Source organism: Balaenoptera borealis (genome assembly GCF_965194805.1).
Source record: "Balaenoptera borealis genome assembly, chromosome: 8".
Lineage (NCBI taxonomy): Eukaryota > Metazoa > Chordata > Mammalia > Artiodactyla > Balaenopteridae > Balaenoptera > Balaenoptera borealis.
The window spans coordinates 27,914,176-27,919,927 of NC_138865.1; the positions used below are offsets into that span (position 1 = coordinate 27,914,176).

General features: G+C 36.5%; 2 protein-coding genes across 7 annotated transcripts in view; one reads left to right on the forward strand and one right to left on the reverse strand.

The window, feature by feature from the left end:
• Window positions 1-5,752, forward strand: part of LOC309633809 (uncharacterized protein) — a gene marked incomplete at its 5' end in the record, with an annotated part of 240,066 nt that overhangs the window by 166,753 nt on the left and 67,561 nt on the right. The window lies entirely within an intron of this gene.
• LOC309632903 (hippocampus abundant transcript-like protein 1) overlaps window positions 1-5,752 on the reverse strand; it is an 84,825-nt gene that overhangs the window by 47,193 nt on the left and 31,880 nt on the right. The window lies entirely within an intron of this gene.

The window sequence follows — 5,752 nt, forward strand, 5'->3', positions numbered from 1 at the left end:
AATCAAAATTCCCAGCAAGTTATTTTGTGAATATTGAAGAGCTGACTACAAAATGTATATGGATATAGAAAAGGCCTACAATAGCCAAGGCAATCTTGAGGAAGAAGAACCAAGCTATGAAAGTTATATAAGATATCAAGATATTGCTATGGAAATCAACACAGCATAGTATCGACACAGGATACATACACAAATAGAATACAAAACCTAGAAACAAATCCATATGAATATGACTGCCTGCTTTATGACAAAGTTGACACATACAGTGGGGAAAGAAAGATTTTTTAAATAAATGATGCTGGTTCAACTATATATTAATATGAACCAAAATGAATCTTGACCACTATAAAATACAGTGATATTTTTCTAGATGTATGGTAGATCTGTGTGTGTAAAATAAACCAATAAAGCTCTGGGGAAGAAGAAAGTTTCTTTATCATGATTTTAAGAAAGCAACCAAACATAAGAAAAACATCAGTTAACTGAACTATGTAAAGATTATGAACTACTGTTCATAAAAAGACACTATTAAGAGAGTGAAAAGGCAATCCAAGGAGGGAAAAAAAATATTATCAGATATTCACAGGGCAAATAAATATACATAAAGGGGGTTAACTTCATTGATCATTAGGAAGATGCAAATTAAGGCCACACTGTACCCATCAGAATGACTAAAATGAAATACCAACTGTGGGTGAAGATGTAGAGCCTGGCTTGTTGGAGGGTAAATTGATTCAACCACTCTGGAAAACTTTTGGCAGTATATACCTAAATTGAACAAAACCCTGCAATTTTACTCCTAGGTATTACAAGAAACAAGAAAAAATGTATACACCTTAACTGATAAGACATATACAAGAAATATCACAAAAGCAGTATTTGTAATAGGCAAACACAGTAAACCCAAATGTCCATCAACAATAGAATGGATTTCAGAGATTTGCTAAAAGGATTCACAGGACTCAGAAACTGTTATACTCACAGTTACAATTATAGCAAAAGGATATAGCTCAGAACTGCAAACTCACTATTCTTGCCTGAAGTTCAGTAGCTTAATAAATAAATGCTTCTCAGTTTGTTGTGTGCCTTTGAATTCCAGAGCACTGAAATGGTTGTTTTTGACTGTTTTGTCCAGCTTTATTAGGACAGAATTTGTTGACCTCCTGTCATATCAAAAGTCAAAAGTCTGACAGTAATTTTTGGGGGGAAAAAAAAAAATGAACTTTGCCTCCAAGACCTGTGAAACATTATGAAGTATAATGAGAGTCCCAAAAGAGAAGGAAAGGGGAGCAAAAATATTAAAAAAATAATGGCCAAAAACTTCTCAAATTTGATAAAAATTATTAATCTACAGACCCTGGAAGCCAAACAAACCCCAAGTAAAAGTAACACAAAAAGGGAATACCCTGGCAGTCCAGTGGTTAGGACCCTGAGCATTCATTGCCGAGGGCGCAAGTTCAATCCCTGGTCAGGGAACTAAGATCCCACAAGCTGCGGGGCATGGCCAAAAAAAATGTAACACAAAAAGATCCACACCTAGACACATTATAGCATAGTCAAACTGTTGAAAGACAAAGAGAAAATCTCTAAAGCAGCAAGAAAAAGGAAATGAATTACCACTTACAGCAGGGACTGACAGACTTATTCCATAAAGGAACATACAGTACATAGTAAATATTTCAGGTAAGACTGTCTGTGTTGCAACTACTCAACTCTGCCATTGTAGAACAAAAGCTGTCACATTCAATGGGCATTGTCATGGTCCAACAAAATTTTACATTTGAATTTCATATAATTTTCATGTGTCACCAAATACCTTCTTTTGATATTTTCCAACCTTTTAAAAATATAAAAAACATTCTTAGTACACAGACCACATAAAAACAGGCAGTAGGCCAGATTAGGCCTGTGGGCCATAGTTTGCAGACCCCCTGACATCAACAGAACAGTAATACTTATTAACAGCTGACTTCCTATCAGATACAATGGATGCCAGACAATATAATGATATATTAAAATGCTGAAAAATCTATGAAAAAACCAGAATGCACACTAAATATTTTATATACCAAATTTTAAGCTGAAGAGACCCACCAACAGTTTCCTTGTATTTCCATGTCAACTCTTCTTATAACTGTATTAATTAGATAAGTTGGAAATCAGCATTGTTTTTTTTTAAGCATTCACAAGTTTATAGATATGAAAGCATGGTACAGATTACAACATACAACACACAAAAATAGGACAGAAATAAATGCCAAACAAAGGTCATTGCGTCTAATTAGCTAATACTCATGATATCATAACGGTCAGCTTGGCAAAAGAAGGCAAAGATTTAACATACTGTCATCATATATTATAGATACCTTTAGTGAATGCTACTTAGTTTAATAATTATATGACACACAAGAGGGTAGGTTCTGGGTACTTTGGTCAAAACACCAGTAGGAACCTGTCAAAACCATAAAAATGAGCCTGGAAAATCTTATGAATCCAGAAAGCAAACAGTGTCCATGTGACTATAGTTAGAACTTACTTCCTTTTCATGTGCAGAGCAAATCATGCCTCAAAGTGCCTGTGTATTCTGCCCCAAATGCCTGACAAACAGCCCTATCCATTCCATACACCTCAACTCCCAAGAGGAAACACTGATTAAAGCAAAGGAAGCAGAAGCGCTGGACTGTGGAGCAAATAAGGGGCTGATGAGATAGACTACATGTTTGTTAAATGAAAACATATTTTGAGAGTAAGTAAGAAGGGATAGGAAAACTGAATGCGGCAGGGAAGTGTTTAAAGAGAATTCTTTGGATTATTAGACCACCATACAGAGAGAAGATGGTGTACCAGGGAATACTGAGTCCTTGAATCTCTATCAGGATTCCAGGAAGGTGAGCTTACAAAAGAAAATCTGCAAATTGCAAAACTAAAATTCTTCACTCACAAGAGCTAATATTAAGGTATATCTTTATTGAAATAAGTGTTCTATTTAAATATACCTAAAGACTTTTAATTAAACTTAATCAGATTACTTCATTTATATTAAAATGAGATCAGGCCCTCTAAAAGGACGCACATTTTGACTAGAGGGTAGAATGTCAGGCAGGGATGTAAGACAAGAGAAAGGTCATTTTTATGTACGAAGAACTAATAGTACTACTAGAAGGTTAAGGTCACTGTGTAAGGCCAACTTTGCAGTTTTGCTTCAGTGTATTAGGGGTGGAGACCTTTCTGATGGTGTTTAATTAGCAAACTAAAGCTGTACTCTACGACATGGCCACATGAGACAGGCAACAAATCTCAGAGAAAATGACTAAGAAGAAGTAAATTGTTCTACACTACTTCAAACAGAGGGTCCTAATGAATGCTAGGATGCAGAGATAGTCAGACTGGACAATATATCAATATGTATGTACTGTTTTGTATCTCCAAATCCTCATCTCAAGACTGTATTTTCTTGCCTTGGAAACAGGACAGAGTGCTGCCCACTAGCTACAGCAAGGGGGGAAAAAAAAGAGATCTTTCTTTTCAAAAGGAATGAACCAGTCCCCCCATGTCAAAAAAGAAACAGAGTTAACAAACTGTGGTGTAAAATCTGGGGGAGATAGGAAAGTAAAGGACATTTAGCTTAATTTAGCAACACCAAGGGCTTAGAGAATGAGAATAAGCACATCTACTAACTCAACAACACTTCTTCTATGACACTGTAGAGTGACGCTAGTAACTCTGTACTCCTCACATAAATTTCTTTTTAACCAAATCTTTGCAAGAAGCAAAATTGCTCAGAAACTGCAAAGAGGCAGTAAAGCAGCATTTAAGCTGGCTTCTAAGACTGCACTGCAGGGTCTAACAGGGACACAGTAACCCTAAGAAAATTATCTGCTTTGGGCAGTAAGAAGGAAGAAGGTGCATTAATTAGTCCATTAACTTATTAATCAAATTTAAAAGGGATCTGATAATCTGGTCTAGGGTCAAAAAGGCCCAAGGATTTTAACCGTCTGGAAGGAGGTTTTAGAATTTCTCACATGGTATCAAAAACACTAAAGCAGGGGCTTCCCTGGTGGCGCAGTGGTTGAGAATCTGCCTGCCAGTACAGGGGGACACGGGTTCGAGCCCTGGTCTGGGAAGATCCCACATGCCGCGGAGCAGCTGGGCCCGTGAGCCACAATTACTGAGCCTGCGCGTCTGGAGCCTGTGCTCCGCAACAAGAGAGGCCGCGATAGTGAGAGGCCCGCGCACCGTGATGAAGAGTGGCCCCCGCTTGCCACAACTGGAGAAAGCCCTCGCACAGAAACTAAGACCCAACACAGCCATAAATAAATAAATAAATAAATAAATTTAAAACAAAAACAAAAACAAAAAACACTAAAGCATTCTTCATTTCAATTTGAATTCTTCTCAAATGAAGAATGATTACAGGATTACTTCTACATTGAGCAATTATAGGCAACGGGCTGCATCAGAAAAATACTATTTTGAAACTCTTAACTTTGTAAGCTAAAGAAACTGTGGGGAAAAAAATCAGAGAACTAGGGCCAAAAATTAAAAATTAATTAAAAATTATTATTATAACAGTTTATTAAAATGAGCAGCCTGATGTGTCTATATTTACACTAAAAATATGTCTTGGAGAAGCAATAACTTGACAACACATTATGTGTGTGCCCGCAACACAAACATTTGTTCAAAGAAAATACACGTTGAGCATCAACTGTGTCCCAGGCAGCCCTAGGCACTAGAGACTGATTCACACAGCATGCAGGATTTCATGAAACTTAAAGTGGAGACCACTTATCTCCCATTAACTAATAACCAGTTACCTCCTGCAGTAATGCATTATGAAGAAAAAGGAAATGCAATGAAAAAGAATAAAATAGAGGATTAAAAACACAGGCAGTTTTTTAACTTGTTCCATCCAAAATGTAATTTTAAATGTGTCAAAAGAATTAAAAACTTTAAAAAGGGTATAGCAAAGTCATATGTAAGGCTAATAGTCATCTTCTAAAGTTCTCTATTTTCTAATTTGCCTAATTTGGGAACAAAGTTTATTTGAACCCAAAGGGATTCTCTGGTAAGGCAAAATGGTGATTGGGAAGGGTTAACCAACGATTTTTAAAAAACAATTTAAGACAACTGAACTGTATGGCCAATTAAAAAATACCTTTATTAAAACTTAAGTGTTAAGTAGTTACTAGGCACCTAAAATCTGCACCCCAATCTTTTCTTCAGCATCTCCCTTCCCTCTAACCACACTATATATCAAACATCCAAGTTCTTACTAAGAAATTCAATGGTTTCTACAAAGAAATGGCTGTAGGTCAGCTATCAAAAACAGAAATCGGGACATTCTTACATTCATCACTGTCATTGTTACACAGTACTTACCAATCTCCTATTACTATGTTCTTAAGTCAAAGGTCATTACACCCACACAAAGTAAGTTACAAACTTCAACAAAGCTTTGCAATAATTTCTTAAAGACTTCTTAAAGATTTTCCTAAATATACAGACTGTAGTTCATTCACAGCACTCCCAAGATTCTGGGAGTGGCCCTGCTACCCAGGAATATTTAATAAACAGGTATTTTGTTGCAGGTGGTTCACAGTCTACACAGTGGAAACAACCCAACGGTAAACAGTCTTAAATTATTGTCAAGAGCTACTCTCAAACACATACCTAGACATATAGCTCTGGGGACATATGCTTAACAATGTCTCTGCTCTCATAAACAAGGACCTAGTTCAGCAATACTTAC